We start from the raw sequence: 20,302 nt of genomic DNA on the forward strand, positions 1-20,302 counted from the left end.
CCGGCGACGACGGGGAGCCGGTGGCGAGCCGGCGGATGGCGCGACCCCGACGAAGCATCCGATTCGCCGATGCGGTCGGTCGGGTTCGGTTCAAGCGAACGCCACTGCGGCAGGCGATTGGCAAGAAGCCGGCCGGAGGATTCTCGCCGTCGGCCGCTTTCGTCGGGTTTGCCGGCGAGCGCCACAGCTGCGCGACATTCTCCAGGCCACCTTGAGAGGCGAAGGGAAATTCAAGTTCCTGGCGCGATCATCGCCGCTGAGAATTCAACCGGCTGGGGGCTACGGCAGCAATTAGCAGCGACGCGCAATCCTTGAACGCTGGTGGCAGCTTCCGAAATGAAAAGCGGTAGATATTAATCGAATCGATTTACATCCCCTTCTCCATTCCTCACGTGCGCTCTCTGCACCCCGGCGAGCGTCGCCCGCCAACGGAGTCTCTCCTCTCTCGCTCGCTCGCTCCGGCTCGCTCCAACAATCCCCCCTCCTTCCCCCACCACAGGCCGCCACGCAGCCCCGATGCTAAAATTAGAAACCTAATAACGACGATAATGCGAATTATAATAATAATATATTTCGGTAATCGCTATTCCAACGAGGCGAGAGCGCGCCTTGCAAAAGCGAGACTCTTGTCAATTCATTAGCGCTCCTTTTGTTAGCGCGGAGGAGATGGAGATGTGGGTCACGCGGGGCGCGGGGACACAGCTGGCAGCAGGCGGCGGGGTCGGCTGCCGCCACCACCACCACGGCGCGGGGGGCCAGAAGCATCGAGCGGCAGCATCACACGCGTCCGCCTGCTCTCTCCGAAACAAGGGAGGGGAGGAAGGAGGGAAGGAAAGGACAAAGGCGTCCAGTCGCTCGCGGGATAAGCGCCAACCCATCGGGGGGGAGCAGCGGGGACCACAGCCTCTCGCCTGCTCGGTTCCCGCCGGCCGGGCCGACCACTCCGCCCGGCATCGCACGCCGCTCGTGCGCTCAAGACGGCCGCCGTCGATCGCAACGCTCGGAGCCAAACGCCCCAGAAGCGTTCCGCTTTGGCCCAGATTTTTCCTCCGCCCCCCCTCCCCCCCCGCACTTGTGTGGCGAATGGCTGCTGCTGCTGTTGTTGTTGTTGTTATGCACCTTTGTTTGCGTGTCTGGCGGCGGAACTGGCTGCTCGTTTGCATGCCCACCGGACGGGGTGCTCGCAATCGCCACGGCTCCTTTTTTTTGCACGGTCCAAGTGACGCCGCCGTCAATTTGTGGGGGGGGGGGGGATTAACGCAGCATGGGCACGGAAGACCCAAAAGAAAACGGGTAGCTGAGAAAACCTTGGAACTTGCACAGAAAAAGAGACAAATTAAGGCTAAAGATCAAGGTATCGTACGAGATGGCGACGAAGTACGAACAGCTGTGCAATGAGGTGAGGACATCGGCAGAAATGGCTGGAGAAGCAATGTAGCGGACGTTGAATACTGCGCTGGAGGATACAAGAGCAGGCACGTGTACGAACTAGGCAAGGGCACAAATAGGAAGTGGTAACACAAGGCCAACGGCGATACAAGGCAAGGACGATAAGCTGTAGATGGATGTAGAAGAGGCAAAAAAAAAGAGATGGATTGAGTATTGTGGCCATTTATATGGGGAATACGGATGAAGAGTAAGATCTTGTATTGGGATACGGATCAAGAGGAAGATCTCATATTGGGATACGAAAAACTGCTGGATGGACTAGCAAAGGGCCATTGAAGCCGCGAAGAGAACATCAGAATCAAAATATGTATTTATTCTGCAGGAGGAATCCCATGAGCTATAAAGCTCTTTTTCACAGATGTCCAGTCGGGGCACGGGGTAAGAACGCTACAACAACAAACAATACAACAACATGATAGGAGTGCAAAGTTCAAGAAATGTAAACAAATCACCCAACACACAAACAAATTCAACTAAACCATCCCCATCCTACCAGGCAAAGCGCACCGAGGTATTAACTTATTTTTACGGGAAGCGATCTGGCCATAAATGATAGCTCAACAAAGTGTCTTATCATTTGGACATTTATAGCAGCAAAAAAATTTTAAGAATGTTTTACACATAGCCTTTCGCGACCGATATTATCCATTAAAGGGTTAGATGGCGTCGTCAAACCCGCCACCACCCGATGCAGCCAATTAGTAAGGTCTGTCACGTAAACAAACATGCCAATTCGAATTGTCAATTCGAATTGGCATGTTTTGTATATTTATGCAATCTAACCCAAAAAAAACCTCGATTATGAATCTAAATAATCTCACTGCATGTTTCTTGCGGGGCCTTGCGCCACCAAACCAACAGAATTCAGGCCCTCATTCAAAACCAACAGAATTCAGGCCCTCATTCCAAACCAACAGAATTCAGGCCCTCATTCCAAACCAACAGAATTCAGGCCATGATTCCAAGCCAACAGAATTAATGCCCTCATTCCAAGCCAACAGAATTCAGGCCCTCATTCCAAATCAACAGAATTCAGGCCCTCATTCAAAACCAACATAATTCAGGCCCTCATTCAAAACCAACAGAATTCAGGCCCTCATTCAAAACCAACAGAATTCAGGCCCTCATTCAAAACCAACAGAATTCAGGCCCTCATTCCAAGCCAACAGAATTCAGGCCCTCATTCCAAACCAACAGAATTCAGGCCCTCATTCAAAACCAACAGAATTCAGGCCCTCATTCCAAACCAACAGAATTCAGGCCATGATTCCAAGCCAACATAATTCAGGCCCTCATTCCAAGCCAACAGAATTCAGGCCCTCATTCCAAACCAACAGAATTCAGGCCCTCATTCAAAACCAACAGAATTCAGGCCCTCATTCCAAACCAACAGAATTCAGGCCCTCATTCCAAACCAACAGAATTCAGGCCCTGGTTCCAAGCCAACATAATTAATGCCCTCATTCCAAGCCAACCGAATTCAGGCCCTCATTCCAAACCAACAGAATTCAGGCCCTCGTTCCAAACCAACAGAAATCAGGTCCTGATTCCAAGCCAACAGAATTCAGACCCTCATTCCAAGCCAACAGAATTCAGACCCTCATTCCAAGCCAACATAATTCAGGCCCTGATTCCAAGCCAACAGAATTCACGCCCTCATTCCAAGCCAACAGAATTCAGGCCCTGATTCCGAGCCAACAAATTCGCATCTCTAGGAATCAACAAGAGAGTATGCCAGCGTTGTCATTCGTGAAACAACAAACACTGGAACAGACAAGAGCAAATACAAAAAATACACATTGAGTTTATTTTGATTTGCTACAGGGATGATGATCCCCTTTCACCAGTTTCCTGGCTATATTAGACGGGAGAGCCGTGGTGTTGTGACCACAGCAGCAAAAACAAAGACAACGACTTCACAATTGCAGAAAACAAATAAGGAATATTGGTCAACTCACAAACGAGGCGTTTGACGGTCGTAGAATTTGGTGGCGAAGTAAAATAAAAGCATGCAATCGGGAAAGTGAGCTGCCTAACACCACAGTAGGAATGAACTGGTCCTAATTAAAGCAATAAAAAGGTTGCACACAGAAGAAGACCTGACGGTGCAGGCAGTGATGAGCAGGAAACTGGCCTCATTTGGACACATACGTATGATGGGCAACAACCGAAAAATGTATAAAGTGTTGTTGTTGTTGTTTTGGAAACATGGAATGAACCGGACAGCAATAAAAACCTCGAAGAGAATGGCTTGACGACAAAGATTGGAGCCAGAAAGCTGTGGCCACTACTTGAGCATATTGGCACAAGACAGAAGAAAGTGGAAACAAATGCCGAAATGTGCAGTGGACACCTACGGGTTTTCTGCGCATGGACCGTGATGATGATGATGATGAATTAAAGTTACTTAGGACGCCACTTCCAAAAGGGACAACACAACTCAATGGGCACGGACCCGATTCTCAAAGGAAGAGGCTGAAATAGGTTTAAAAATGTCCTTTAAAATGTTTATGAAATTATAATTTACATCCCATTTTTTTTGATCCACTGGTGAAAGAAGGCCCTCCCCACGCCATACCGGCCATGGGGGTTGTTCGACCATACTTCACCACGCTGGTCAGTGCGGGCTGGTGAAGTGGGGGGGGGGGGGCCAGGACCGGTTCAGATGGCACTTGCTGCTGATTTGAGCCGTAGAAGAGAATCGAACTTTGGTCGTTGGTTTCAACACAGATTAATTGTTGATCATCAATTCCTGCAATGCGTGATTCGACGTTTCGTGAGCATAGTTATCTGTTTGAATCGATACGTTGAAGCAGAATTGGTGAATGGGAACTCACTGGTCGAGACTGACGGACCGAACCGAAGCCAATTTTAAGAACATTCCGGAAGGACATCCACTGCAGCGGCGATGGAGCAATGGCATCAGCTTGTGTGCAGGGTCTAGGCTGTAGCGTTGGATCACCCAGAGAGGTGGCGATGGCTTGGGCAGCCGTTCACAGATAAAACAAATTATTTGGTCATTGTTTGCTGTTGCTGCTGCGTTGGCAGTAGTGCAGAAGCACAGCGAACAGCAACAACTCAACACATTCGTCAACAACACATAATCGGCGACGTTTATAAGAATGGCCATTCGTCGCAGCACATGAGTTAGAGTGGGTGGGGAACGTCCGGCCCGTGGGCAGTATAATGCTCGCGAAATAAATTGGCAGTTCCAGCCATCACATTAGGGGTGAGTTAATTAAATGTTTGATAAAATATAACAGGCTAGTCTTTAAGTTGATCATTTTGTATGGTCCGCGAATGATGTTATAAATGTCCAAATGGCCCTTGGCAGAGAAAAGGTTCCCCACCCACTAAACAGATCAAAAAGCTCATGGCTGACGATCAAGGCGATGCATCTAGAGCAGGGTTCTTCACTGCAAGGCCCGCGGGTCACTGGTGACCCCTGGTGGCCTTGAGTGCGGTCCCTGACAATTCACAACGAGTGAACACCCTCCCCACCCCACCATCATCATCGTGCCGTTAAACCCCCCCAATGGTTTCAAACGAGTGGTGGCCCTCGCACCGATCACGTCGCATCGGCGAAAGTGCCCTCCCCCCCCCTGCCCCTCTGAAAATTATTCAAGCACACGGATCTAGGCCATCAAGGGACAATGCATGTCACTGGGACACCAACGCCGTATGAACACAGCACTCGCTCGGAAGCAGAAGCAGCAGAACAACTGTATGGAGGAGGAGAGCTGCAAAGTCGTCGTGGACCCCACGGCCGTGGCCACGCTCGTAATTGGCGGCGTTGGCAGCGAGCGTGCGATTTACACACCGGAGCAGTGCCGATATATTGTTGTTGTTGTTTGTTATTGTTGTTGTTGTTTTAGCCGTGCTACCCGAGCCTTGCGCGAGGACTGTGCCAATGCGGTGCTCGCTCGGTCCGCGTTGCGGCGAGAAGGTGCGCCGACATTTAGATATTTCTATATTTCTGCCACGTGTGGGTGGTGGGGGTTATTTATTTATTTATTTTACACGTGGCTAGCTCAGGGAGATGCGCAACGATTAAAACGGGGCACGTACGCCGAGCCGCTTGCGAGGAATTGTTCATTATCGTCGGGAATTAACGAGATAATGAGTGTCAACTCGCACGCCCACGCACGCACGCACGTGACGCTCCCCTCTCGTCTCGCCCCACCAACCCCTCACCCCAGGCATTTTCTGTCCAAGCCACCAAATCAACCGTCGCTCAGTGGGGAGGTCGCTCACTCTGCTCTGCTGCTACACCCCCCCCCCCCCCCCATAGTCTGGAACTCGCTTCCCCCTCTTACCTGCTCAACGCCAGGCTCAAGACATATTTAAACTATTCAAATCTATACATTTTTATTTTACCAGGTAAGGCCCACTGAGCTATATAGATCTTTTTTTCAGAAGCGACCTGGCTATCACAAATGACAGACCAACTAAGTGGCTTGTATATGTGGAAATGTATAGCGGGCAAGCACTCGAATGGCACGTTGATTCTAAATGTGGAGTATAAAAACTGGAGGGCCTGGAGAAAAATCCACGCGACCACGGGGAGAGAGACACGCAAAATCCAAATATACAGGAATCAGGGTCGGGTTCAAACCCACGACCTCCTTATACCAACACAATGTCGCGCAACATTTCCAGTCTATGTTACATTTCAACAGGATATTATTTCATCAAAATTCTCAACGTAACGTCATCTCAAGACGCTGCACATTACAGAGAAATACGTTTGCATGTTGAGATTGTGAGAAGACGTTTTGGGGGAGAGGGCGAGCTGAGCGGCATGAATTTTGTACTGATCCAGATGTGCGGAAATATTTGAACACGCAAAGGCCAAGACCAGTGGCGTCCGGGTGTGGTGCTGGCCACTCACCCCCTCGTGCGCCGTGCCGGCCTTCAAAGGTGGTGCTGCTACTAGCTAACAGAGCACTTGCCCCAAGTTTGTGACGCCTACACGGGGGACCTTTGCATTTGGTGTCGCGATGATTACCTCTGCGTATGCTCCCTCGTGCGCCACGCTCCACGGTGGCGAGACGCGATGCACAAGAATACACAGATGCACTCTCCGTGCGGAATATTAATTCACATGCCACGCACACAGGCGGCCAGGATGGGTCCGGTGGTTAGGCAGTGAGCGATCGGGAAGCTGCGAGTTCAAATCCTTGGGGTGGTGTTTTGGTGGAGGCTGGTGGGTGGATGACTCAGCCCATCAACCCTCGCTTCCTGGGGTCGATAAACGGTGAACCCATTTGTGGGGGAAGTCAATCGTGGGTTGTGCTCTGAACGGACGAGGGTTTTTGCCACCTTTCCCCCCCACTGCAGACCAAACCCAGACACAGTACAACCGTCAGTCGGCACTGGGCCTATTGCCAATAATCTCCGCTGCAGTCTACTGCAATAAAGTCAAGCCAGATCTCGCGGTGCAAAGCAATTGTTGTTGCCACCCGAACACCACAGATGCCAATTCCCGCACCGCTAGCTGGAGTTAAACTCGGGATAGGTGGTAACCCCTGGGATAGACTGTGTCCCGACAAACGAATGTGGAACGTCTCCCAGTGGCTCGTGGCTGTGAACACGGAGATGAGCCACCGCCTCAAATGCTCATTTGCAGCAGGAAATCAACTTTGATTCGATGCAGTTTGGCAGTCTGTCTATGGCGACCGGAATGCCGTCTGGGTAGACAATCGTCACCCGTCTGGGTCTGCATCAGCATTACAGCACTGCCTCTGTAATGGCGTTAGTGAGTGTGTGCGTCTTGACACGAGAAAGGACGTGTCTGGGTTATACAAACTGGCATCCTCTCTCGTTCGATGGCAGAACTGTGCCTTATATTTTCACTTTGAGCAGTTCCAACGCTGTCCTCATTCTGCACGCACGAACACAAATGTCCCCTTCCCGTGTCCGCCCTTTAACAGACTGTTGGGGCAAGTGCTGTTAGCGAGCACCTGTGAAGGCCGGCAACGGCGCTGCACCACTGCACCACGTACTCATATTGAACGCCGAGTTGACCGACGGTAGCCCGGCGACATGGACTTGCTGCGACGTGTTCGCCGCTTGCTGCTTCACAGTGGGGACGTTAAAGACCCCCTGGCGTCGTTCGCTCGAGTCATGCGCATCGTGTGACGGCGCCACGCTCCACATTTGTTTCCAAATGCGTTCCAAATTGGAAAATTGCACCGCAAATCACTCACTTGGGATCACGCACACGCGCACACACAGCAGCAGCAGCAGCGGTGGCTGAGGCAACCGCAGCCCCCCTGATGGCAGCAGCATAAAGCCACACATGCCCACTCTCGCAGGACGAGACTCGTCTCCTGGTCTCGAGAGCTCTCGCCCGGGTTGCACAGAATCAGCTCCGACACGAGCCGGGCAGGTTCAGATGCACCTTGTGACACAAAGACAAAGACACCACTCCCCCGTATAGCCCCACCAGGCTGTTGGGGCAAGTGCTGTTAGCGAGTAGCACCTATGAAGGCCGGCATGGCACAGGTGGGGATGGGTGACTAGCACCTCGCCCGGCCGCCTTTGTCTCTCAAGCCGGCGATGTTTACACACCGCATCAGGTACTCGTTTTGGGGCTGAGTCGACCTAGGGGAGGCCCAGGAGCGGTTCAGATAATCGTCACCGGTGTCGGCCGTGAGCAGGCACCGAACTCTGTTCGCCGGGTTCGTAGCGCAGTGCGCTCACCGCTCCACCACCGCTCCCCCCGCACGCACGCGTCACCCGGTGATCTCGCGTCCCAGTCTAGATGAGTAACATGCCAATAGTTAGTGAGCGTGTGCGTCTTCACACTGGCATCCACAATCCTCCATCCTCATCATGAGCCAGGGTCAATCCGCTGCCGGATCAAGGCCTCCCCAAGTCGTCACCAACGCTCACAATCCATCTCTCTGGCGTGTTTATCCCCCTCCTTCGACTGACATTCCGTCACCAATCTCGTTCCATCGGCCATCATAGCTCCCTCCCAGCGATGCGCCTTAACCCAAGGCCGCATCGGTGCCATCAGCAGCCAATATGACATTTAATCTTCCTCCTCCTGTCGCTGCGGCGTCAACCCGAGCAAGCATCGCGCCACGCACGACGCTTCATCTCCTCCGCCATAGGAATGTGGAATGTCCGCGAATTGCTCGGCACAGCGAACAGGGGTTGAATCCCTGCCGCGTGTAGTTCTCGGTGAACCATTCAGGGGTTGTGGTGCCGCGTGCTCGCCTTTCTGACCCCGTGTCCCTACTGGACATTTTTGTGAAGAAAAAAAGGATTCATAGCTCATCGGATTTTTCCAGGACAAATGAAGATGATGATGATTCTGGTCGGCGACGATGCCCGACGTTTTTCTCCGCGTGCGGGGAGAACGACGCAGCGGCCTGTCAAGATAATCGCGACAGCTCTGCCTGCCTGCCTGGTGGGAGCTTTTCTGCGAATGAGAGACTCTGAGATTGGCTCGATTGAGCGGGGCGCCGCGTTATGTAAGTGCGGCAGAATGAATGAGTCTCGCGGTCCATTGTCAGCTTGCCCACTGATCCACAGAGCCACGCAACCGCCTCCAGAGGCGTACAACATGCTGCCTACACACCCCTCCTACTGGCCACACTGGTGGGAGCTGTCTGTGATCTGCCACCGTGCAGGCAGCAGCAGCAGCAGCAAGGGGTTGGTGGATCACACAAAGCGGAAACTTCCCGTGTGCGTCAAGGGGCTGCCATACCCCGGCTCGCCAGGAGACGGCGGTACAGCGAAGTGTGGACTCATCTCCACGACAAAAACAGCGTTCACCCCTTCTAGAAATACACCAGGCGTGCTTGCAAAATGTAAATATATTTGCCGTTCGAAAATCTGAAGATTTGTTTCATTGTCAGAAAGGGTAGAACCTCCTCTTAATTTCTATGTATTCCATCTGTACGGGGGATCGAGCGTTGCCCCCTTGCGCAAGCCGTGAGGTTTTCACCGGGCGATCCGGTTACCTCCTGCCCACGTGAATGATGACGATAATAAGAAGCACTCGTCCTTAATTGGCTGGAAATAATCATCTTAAAATAAATGAAAGTCCAATGTAAAAGCAGCGGGAGCCTTCTGAAAAAGAGTCGAAGGACTCAGTGTGGCGCTCCTGAACAAGCACGTTACATTATCGGCTTTGTTCTGCCAGTGGAAGAGCTCCGCATGCACTCCGCTTGTACTCCACAAAGCACGCGCACTGCCAGTGCACTCACACGCGCCTGGCCGACCATGCCCGACACTCCTGAGAAGGTCTTGAGACTCAGTGACGCTCCCGCCCGCGGGTACAAAGTCACCATGTCAGCTGTACCATGCACGAGGAGTGTGCGTGTGGCAGTGTGCGTGTGGCAGTGTGCGTGTGGCAGTGTGCGTGTGGCAGTGTGCGTGTGGCAGTGTGCGTGTGGCAGTGTGCGTGTGGCAGTGTGCGTGTGGCAGTGTGCGTGTGGCAGTGTGCGTGTGGCAGTGTGCGTGTGGCAGTGTGCGTGTGGCAGTGTGCGTGTGGCAGTGTGCGTGTGGCAGTGTGCGTGCACACGTGTCATTGTATCCCAGCGCACTGCGCTGGCATACAATGACACGTGTCGACTCGGCATCAAATGAGTAGCTGGTGCGGTGTGTGTAAGCATCGCCACTGGGGAGACAAAGGCGGCGGGGCGTGGTGCTGGCCATCCACCCTCTCGTGTGCCATTCTGGCCTTCATAGGTGCTCGCGTACAGCACTTGCCCTATAAAGGCGATCTCTGTCTTTGTGCATGCCATACACGCGTGTGTACACGCGTGTGTACATGTGTGTACACGTGTACGTGTTATCTATGAGCTGAGTCACGAGCTCACTCACAAACCCTTGCTGCGTATGCACGTGCCACGGATGAGCACACATCTCAGCGTATGCATGCCGCTCCGACGGCATTCGGCGCCGTGTGTACGTGCGTGTATCAGCGGACGCGTACCCAATGAGCTAAAGCACTCGGTGCATTGTGACCTAAACAGCGGTACTTGTGTGCGCATGTGTCAGTGCTGCGTACAGGCGAGTACACGCACGTATCAGTGCACGTGCCACCCCGCCGTGCGTTGCCGCGGGCTCACCTCCGATGCGCTGCGCCGCTCTCCACCGCCTTTGAGCCTCTCTCATCCGCAGCGCCTCCCGAGCGAGCAGGGTCCCGTCTCCCTACGCAGATGTGACGATGATCATGGGCGAGCAGAGGAGGAGGAAGACGCTGCTGCTGCTGCTGCTGATAAAGAGGTGGACCAGTTGGAGGAAGCGAAAGAGGAGGAGGATGATGATGATGATGACACAAGCCAGCACTGGCGGGATGGAGCTGCGGATGCCGCACCGAGCCCGGCTCATCCGCGATGCTGCTCCACACGAGGAGAGCAGCCGGTGACGGCGGCTGGTTGTGGGGGGAGGGGTGGGGGTTGAGTGGGGAGCGGTGGCGCAGCGGTTAGCGCACCGCGCGGCGGACCTTCGCCGTCAATGGCAGGTGAGAGCCGAACCGGGTCTGTGCCTTACACCGCGCCTAGGTGGACTCAGCCATAAATGAGTAAACTGCAGGTGCGGTGTGTAAACATCGCCACTGGAGATACAAAGGCGGTCGGGCGTGGTGCTGGCCACCCACCCCGTCGTGAGCTGTTCCGGTCGTCATAGGGTGCTACTCGCTAACAGCGCTTGCCCCAACAGTCTGTTTAGGCTATACGAGGGATCTTTTGTTGTTTTGTGTATATGTGAGCGGTGGCGCAGTGGTTAGCGTACCGCGTTACGAACACCGGGAATCAGAGTTAGATTCCCGCTCCTAGGCAAAATTGGTGACGAATATCCGAGTCGGTTCTGGGTCTCCCCTAAGTCGTCCCAGCCGTAAAATTAATACCTGGTGCGATGTGTGAACATCGCCACGAGGGAGTCAAAGGCGGCCGGGCGTGGTGTTCAGCCAAACCGCCACATCGCGCGCCGTGTTCGCTGGCAGTCGATACAGCCTATATGGGGGATCTTTGTCTTTGCATGAGCGTGTCAGTGAGTGAGCGCGTGTCAGTGAGTGAGCGCGTGTGTGGCTGTGTGTGTGTGGATGTGTGTGTGGCCCATATACGTGTGGCTGTATGTGTGTGGCTGTATGTGTGTGGCTGTATGTGTGTGGCTGTATGTGTGTGGCTGTATGTGTGTGGCTGTATGTGTGTGGCTGTATGTGTGTGGCTGTATGTGTGGCTGTATGTGTGTGGCTGTATGTGTGTGTGTGGCTGTATGTGTGTGTGTGGCTGTGTGTGTGTGGCTGTATGTGTGTGTGTGGCTGTATGTGTGTGTGTGTGGCTGTATGTATGTGTGTGTGTGGCTGTGTGTGTGTGTGGCTGTGTGTGTGTGGCTGTATGTGTGTGTGTGTGTGGCTGTATGTATGTGTGTGGCTGTATGTATGTGTGTGGCTGTATGTATGTGTGTGTGTGGCTGTATGTGTGTGGCTGTATGTGTGTGTGTGGCTGTGTGTGTGTGGCTGTGTGTGTGTGGCTGTGTGTGTGTGGCTGTGTGTGTGTGGCTGTGTGTGTGTGGCTGTGTGTGTGTGGCTGTATGTGTGTGGCTGTGTGTGTGTGGCTGTGTGTGTGTGGCTGTATGTATGTATGTGTGTGGCTGTGTGTGTGTGGCTGTGTGTGTGTGGCTGTATGTGTGTGGCTGTATGTGTGTGGCTGTATGTGTGTGGCTGTGTGTGTGTGGCTGTGTGTGTGTGGCTGTATGTGTGTGGCTGTATGTGTGTGGCTGTATGTGTGTGGCTGTATGTGTGTGTGTGGCTGTATGTATGTGTGTGGCTGTATGTGTGTGGCTGTGTGTGTGTGGCTGTGTGTGTGTGGCTGTATGTATGTATGTGTGTGGCTGTGTGTGTGTGGCTGTGTGTGTGTGGCTGTATGTGTGTGTGGCTGTGTGTGTGTGGCTGTGTGTGTGTGGCTGTGTGTGGCTGTGTGTGTGAGGCTGTGTGTGTGTGGCTGTGTGTGTGTGGCTGTGTGTGTGTGGCTGTGTGTGTGTGGCTGTGTGTGGCTGTGTGTGTGTGTGTGGCTGTGTGTGGCTGTGTGTGGCTGTGTGTGTGTGGCTGTGTGTGTGTGGCTGTGTGTGTGTGGCTGTGTGTGTGTGGCTGTGTGTGTGTGGCTGTATGTGTGTGGCTGTGTGTGTGTGGCTGTGTGTGTGTGGCTGTGTGTGTGTGGCTGTGTGTGTGTGGCTGTGTGTGTGTGGCTGTGTGTGTGTGGCTGTGTGTGTGTGGCTGTGTGTGTGTGGCTGTGTGTGTGTGGCTGTGTGTGTGTGGCTGTGTGTGTGTGTGTGGCTGTGTGTGTGTGTGTGTGGCTGTGTGTGTGTGTGGCTGTGTGGCTGTGTGTGTGTGTGGCTGTATGTGTGTGTATGCGTGTGGCCTCTATAGCTGTATGGGAATGTGTACTTTCACGGACATGTGTATACACTGCGCTACATAAATGTCAGTGGATACAAGAAGACAGCAGCAGCCCGTCCTGCGGGCGGGGTGAATCTACGCCATCACGGCTGCCCCTACCCCTGTCACACATACCCTGTGGAATGTGTGTCACATAGTTGCATGAGATGTGTTCATGCGTACGCTGCTGGATGAAATAAAGGCTCCCCCAGTCCGTGTCGGTCGTGGGGGAGCTTCGACCATGCTTCATCACAGTTGGTGTTTGCTGCGTGATGAATTCAGCTGTCTTGAGATCTCCCCATATCGTCTCTTCCTCCACCAGCACTGCTGGCTTTGCACCTTTTCCTCTTCGCATCATCCTGGAAGGAGACTCCCATCTTTGCACGATTCACCAACCACGCAATTGAAGACGACGGAGGCGTCCACGAGGGTGCCGTGCACACGGACGTGGTGGTGTCCTGGGTTCAAAAAATAATAACGATGACCGACTCCGCTCAGCTCTCTCTCTGCGCGTGGCTCAGGATCGATCGTGAACGACGTGGGGACACACCGGGCGACGTGGGGACACACCGTGGGGACACACCGTGGGGACACACCGGGCGACGTGGGGACACACCGTGGGGACACACCGGGCGACGTGGGGACACACCAGGTGACGTGGGGACACACCGGGCGACCGCGCTCTTAGGACTGTTCGGGCATCAGCTGGGCAGCGCCAAAGCCAATGCTGGCAATTCCACATTGCCATGACGGTGATCCAGCCAATCCTTACAACCAGAGCGGTTGTCAATAGTACCGCTGTTCACAAAGACACGCTCAGCTACTGCAATGTAGCGTATATGGACCACCAGACACGCGCACAGACATTCTAATTGGTGCCATTGGGTGGCCACGCCGGCGGGTTCGTAGCGCAGCGCGCTAACCGCTACACTACCGCTCCCCACACACACATACACGTACACACACACGTAGACACACACGTAGACACCCACGTACACACACGTACACACACACACGTAGACACACGCACATCCAGGCGCACAGAGGGAAACGGCGGGAGAGCGGGCAGGGGTGGTGGTGTTGGGTGTAGAGTGTAAAGTTGTGGCTATAATTGGAAGGATTCTGGTTGTGGAATGTTTGTTTCTGCGATGATGTCTCGGTGTTGTTTCGCGGACAATTTTTGCGGAGTTGAATTCGCTCGTGGAAGTGAAAAAATTTGTCACGCGAAACATCTCCAAACATGGATTGTTTCACACCCCTCCCCCACCCCACCTATTACACTGATGTTGACCTACAGCTGTTTTAGGAAAACAAAAGTGTTCGAAGCGAATTATGTGGAGAGGATTTATACGGTGAGGAATTTAATTACGCACTCAATTGAGGAATTAAATTATTTACCAATGTCTTTCCCTTTCGATGTTGAGAGCAGCAGTTGTAATTCGACATCGAGGTTGTTGATGAGGCTAGAATCTAGCCGCTAGATGATATCGTCAGCAGGAGAGCAGTGTGTGAGTCATCGCGCACGTGATGATGATGATGATGCCACCTTTGTATTTTGTGATGAATCGGCCCACGGGTCCTGTGTTATATGCATCCACGGTTCTGTTCTTTGTGGTGACCACCATTCAGCGCACGCGAGCGGATATTTATTTATTTTACATTTGTGCATTGAGCATCTGCTACTGCCGTGGCTTGTAAAACATGTATCTCATGGAGTAAAAATGAAAGACATCATTTACATTCGTTTGTATCGAGTTTTTGTATTGTATTCATGTGTAAGCTCTGCTCTGCGACAATGCAGAGGTTCGAATCCAGCGGCCGCCCTGGTTATTACTGGGGGAGGGGGGGGACGTTTGTTTTTAATGTGCTATGAAGATGGACCATTGCCCAAAACGTCGCTTATTTATATATACTTTCTCTTATAAGGTCACACTCACACGCACGGCGTGTTATTCACCAATGTGCTTGTGAAAAGTTGTTATTGTTTGTGTACTACTGACAACGCAGCAGCAGCATCACCAACATATCATTTGAATCAAAGTGGACGTTGATAATTTATGGTGATTAGGGGTGGAACGATTTATACCGCGCACCCGTTTACAAAACATCGTTGCAAATCCGGATCAACTATTGGACTCAACAACGATATTGGCTTGTTTACATTGTAGTGAATGATAGCTCCTCTAGTGGCTGCAGTAGTGACGTGTACCCATAACGTACACCACGTGATAACCGGACAAAAAAACCCACATTGATTCTTAACACATCTAATTACATGCATGTATCGTCAGATTGACAATCATTACTAATCGATGGATTGATGACATTGACGTCTGCCACGTCATTATTTATACGCGATAAGACGATTCACTAACATTCAATAACATTATTCAACCGCCCAACGCGCTGTGTCTCTAATGGTGGAAGACACGAGATCATGAACACCACATTGTGTCTGTTCACACTCCCCTTATAGGCAACACTAATAAAATACGTCATATCATGGACAAAAAGCGAGAGAGAATAACCTTACCCACACGCATACATTGCTCTTAAGTTGTTAACAAGCTGTTGAGTAAATATCATGGACATAGTGCGATGGAAGGCCATGATTGCTGAGGTATTTGAGAGGACATGGCACATAGATAGACGATAACATTGCCCATAACACTTTACATTGCAAGTGTATTTACATTGCCCATAGATGATAATTCACTATGTAACACATTTTTTGTCCCTGGATAGTACGTGTTATTTTTTTATTGCTTATGCCTAAAAAGTATCTCTGACGCTGACTGCACTGCCACCCATCCAAGAATTAACCAGGCTAAAGGCTGCTTAGCTTCTGCGAAACGATGAGATTTTTTTTTGTCTTGATTTTAGTCACAGGCCAATTTAGTGAGCCAATTCAAAAAGTTGGAGTTGGTGGAATGCGTGAGCGGTACTAAACGTAGCACAGGAGACCACGCTAATTGAACTTGTCAATATGTACATTACAGCGCCCGGGCGTAGCCCTGAGGTTAGCTGAGAGAAGTTTTGAAGTCGTCACCCACCGAGCCTCTCCTGCGCCGACGGCTACGGCCACCAAGGAACGAACCCAGGCAACGCTGAACCGAGTCGTCCCCGCACTCCAATGGAAAGCAGCCCGGTAGACTCTTTGAGAGGTGTGCACTCGGAAGACTAATTGAGATTCCTGTAATTGAAATATATGAGCTGTCCGGAGCTTCATTGCTTTCATTTTTGTCTTCTTCCCACATTTCGCTCTCAGATTTACCGCAACAACAGCAATAACAACAACAACAACACATTCTGCTAAGTGAAGTCGCTTGTGCTCGCTTTCGATTACGCACTATGGAATCCGAAAATGGCAACGAATATTTGTTTGAACGATTCGTTGATAGGCCGTGACAAAACGCAGACTGAAACCACGAAGAGCAGCGTGTGGGTTGTGCAAGTGCACGCGTAAGCCAACAGCGTAAAGAGCCAGGGTCTCTACGACCAGAGACTTGTATTGCAGGGATCTGTTTTTACAAAATCAGTTTTTTATTTGGCCATGAAGCAACATGCGTATTGTCAGCACGCAGGTTATAGTCGCGTTTGTGATGGTTTTTTTCCCATTAACGGAATTTGTGAACCGCTCCACAACTCAACAGGCAGCGTTTTTAAAAAACCCACGCAAACATTTGTCTTACGGCCACAACAATGCAAGTCGCATCGCGCCTGGAATGCAAACGGCCACTCGGAGGGCTTCGTTCATCGCGCCGCGATTCCGAGCGGGGTTTTTTTTTCCCCAAGGCCACACGGACCCCGTCGTTAGCCTGACCTCAACCGGTGTGCCAGGCCGCATTAGCGGGGCCTCAGCTGCACGAGTGGGACCCTATTACGGCGGGCACGGCACGTGAATGCATGTATGTAGCTTGACCTTCTTTCGCACCGTACGTAGCCAACCGTGCTAATCGGAGGGGAAGAGCCGGTGGGACCGGCCCCTGTGGCTGACCTGAGCAGATCCCAGATAATGATGTCAACTTGTAACACTGCGCCGTCGCCTCGCACGATTCGCTCGCTCTCGTGGAACGAGAGACAGCGAGGATGACTCGGAGCTGCGAGAAGGAACCTCGGACGAGCGTGAAGGCAGCCGCCACGTGATCATCCGGCGCGAGTCATTGCCCAAACTGTGCGGTCCTCTATATGTGAAGGTGTTAACCGGAGCACCCGGAGAAAACCCACGCGCGCGAGGGGGAAACGCTCTATCCCATACACATTTATTGCTGGCGAGCCAGGGGTATAGCTCTTCCTCGACGCCCACGGGAAGGGAGTTTCGCAACAATCGTGCTTGCGCTGATCCACCAACCCTCGCTGCAGCTGCCACCGCAGCGCTGAATTACAGGCAGCCACGTGCAGCAGCAGCGCAGCCACCACCAGGGAGTGGGTCCATGCAAGGGGGAAACAATAGATGTACATTGGCTTTTAAACTGGCACTCCCTGGCACGCACACTGGCAGAGATAATTAATTTCGGAGGGCTCCGGTAACGACGCCGCGACTTCTCTTCACGCCACACACTTACGAGTGAGGAAATTACCTGGAACTAAACTGGAACGGCAAAAAACACCCTCTTTCGGTCGCGTGACAAATGACGGTGTTTTCTCCGGGTACTCCGATTTCCTCCCATATGAAGCCAAACACTAATTGAATGGAATTGTCCAAATATCACAATTATAATGTAAGGATTCTACAGAAAAAAACATCTTCAAACTCGGTTTAAATCAAGTGCATGTTTTATTATGATTGTTACTGATGCATCGATAACAGAGTTGTGCTATTTACGATACAAAGTGTGTTATGCGTCTTGTTTTAATGCCATTGTCGGATGTAAATCAGGATGCACACGAATGCGGGCCCTCAGTTATTCACGAGTTGTGTATCATTCCCAATTTTTGGCGGTTCAAGCAAGGCCGATGGAAAGGTATGAGCAGCATGGTGAAATAAAGCTCTGAGTTGACACCGCCGCCTCCAGCCAGTTTCATTTCAGGGTTATGGGCAGTGCCGGATTATCCGAGTAGCAAAAGTAGCTGCACATGTAGCTACGGGCCCCGCACTTTCAAGGGCCCCGCGTTAAATGCTTTCATGCTATCAATTCCGGTTCAGTGATGCTGCACTTGCTCTATTACTATAGTACTATACTGCCTTCAATTTTTATGAACGACTGGGTGTTTAAGATGAGCGATTTGTCGTATTATCTGGCTGTATAGCAAATGGAAAAATACAATTGGTTTACTATGTAAGTAAAAAAAATTGTGTTTTAATATTTACGTGTTTATTTTTTATTTAGGGCCCCTTTATAGTATATGCTACAGGCCCCGCACTAGCTGAATCCGGCACTGCGTTGTGGGCAGAATGTAAAGGCAGCGAAATAAGTTACAGAAGCAATTTGAGCAGTTGGACGCTACTGGGAGCATCATTGTAAAAAATAAGTGATTGAGTAATATCATGGACAGAGCTACATGGAAGGACGGCCGTGACCGTCTTTGAGACGGGACACGGCATACAAAAAATCAACGAATGTTGTATATAAATACGTCTGTATCAGACGTCAATGCCATCAGTTCATCGATAGCCAATGATTGATAGGCGAACGATTCATGCATTTAATTACACGTGTAAAGAAGAATCAATGTTTATCAATGATCGCGTGTTCGACTGCTGGTGAGATTTGGGTTTTAATTCTAGATTTGAAGCTTTCGTGACTGCAAGAATTCATACTCTAGGTTTTTTCGGTAAAGTGACGTAGGTTAAAAATAAGTAATAAAAATAAATAATAATAAATATTAGAAAAAATAATAGAAATAAAATAGTAAATCACGACGTTTCGAAGGCAACACAAGCTTCCGTCTTCAGGTGGAACCGTCACAGCACGATAGCTGTACCAAGTAAAGAGAAATCACAAGAGACCCGACCTTGTATATACTGGTTGAGGGGGGGGAGGAGCCAGAATGGGCATCGGGAGAGGAGTTGTTGTGAGATGGTTAGTACGGCTGCTGCTGCTGCTTGTTGGGACGGAGCCTTTGTCATGTAGATGTCAGAAGCAGATAGGTAAGTCAGGACCAAGCAGCCCCTTGCTATGCTGCTGGGTGGGTAACACCAGTATATACAAGGTCGGGTCTCTTGGGACTTCTCTTTACTTGATACAGCAATTGTGCTGTGACAGTTCCACCTGAAGACGGAAGCTTGTGTTGCTTCCGAAACGTCGTGATTTATTATTGAATTTTAAAAATGTTCCCATACTATTTTTTAGTATTTTTATTATTATTTTTTATTTTTTACCTACGTGACTTTACCAAAAAAACCTAAGAGTATGAGATGTGGGTTCACCGCACCACCGCAGCCACAAGAGTCGCTACCAGTCGCTACAATGTCAACACTGCCACGATACTGCACGTGACTTGAATCCTGAACCTGATTTGCAACTCATAGAATCTCCGGGGGGGAGGTGATTAGTTCCACCTGTAATGAGTATCATCATCACCATCATCTCATTTTATTATGCACGACTGACACAGTAAATTAGCGTATAAAAAATTTGCGTATTATAATTAACGAGGCCGCTGAGGTATGTTATAATACTGCCAGTGCAACTCAACTGCTGGCCATCCATTCCACCTCATTTGTGTTTCAACTCAATGTTAAGAGTCGCTATTTCGCTATTATGAATGCAAATGTGTTATATATTTTTTTCTACAGAGTAGTTAAAGTACTCATAATAAAGGTTATTGGGTTAGATCGCGTAAGCATGTGTCATAACCCTCGCAACCCTCCCCCACTCGCGAAAGCCGACGCGTTAAACTAACTAGTTAAAGTACTCATAAAATGTATATTTTTACATACTTTATTAGTGTATAGATTTAAACACTCGTTAATTCGATGAAAACATCTTTAAATGAAAACGCAATGCAGGCCGCTGCTGAATAAGAGTCATGCACACTTAGAAAAATGTGAATTATTTCATCTACAATGGTACCAATGGTTCGGTGGCGAACAGCACGTGCGAATTTTTTTCTAAATATATCACAATTCAAGCCCATTATCAATCACGTTCATTCTCAGTTTATATATATATTGACGTTGGTTGATAAAAAAAAAGTCCTCCCGTAATTGTCACGGAGGAACTCGTTCCACACATGAGGCTGGCTGTCCCCTCATGCAAAGCAGCAGCGGCAGCAGGAGCATTTTCCTTATTTCAGAGCCTCCCTTGGAACAAAGTGGCATTTGTGTTCCTTTCCCACAGCCGCCGACATCGATCTCTGAGCTGCAGCGATTCACTTCCACACACGCCAAGGAAAAACACCATCGGCGAGACGTTGTCAGATGAACAGAACGTCGGGGAGAGATGCCACCAGCGGCATCGGCAGCAGCTTTGCGTGTCTCACGCAGGCAGGAAGCAGCAGACGCGCACACGG

At 50.8% G+C, this 20,302-nt stretch overlaps 1 long non-coding RNA gene across 1 annotated transcript; it reads right to left on the bottom strand.

Moving 5' to 3' along the window:
* Nucleotides 1-4: 4 nt before the first annotated feature.
* LOC144945015 (uncharacterized) lies at nt 5-11,332 on the bottom strand. Its single transcript, XR_013639617.1, has 3 exons — nt 11,318-11,332; nt 10,539-10,843; nt 5-791 (listed from the first exon to the last, which is right to left on the bottom strand). It is a non-coding gene; the product is annotated as an uncharacterized LOC144945015 (long non-coding RNA).
* Nucleotides 11,333-20,302: the final 8,970 nt, after the last annotated feature.

Source organism: Lampetra fluviatilis, chromosome 36, assembly GCF_964198595.1.
Source record: "Lampetra fluviatilis chromosome 36, kcLamFluv1.1, whole genome shotgun sequence".
Classification (NCBI taxonomy): domain Eukaryota; kingdom Metazoa; phylum Chordata; class Hyperoartia; order Petromyzontiformes; family Petromyzontidae; genus Lampetra; species Lampetra fluviatilis.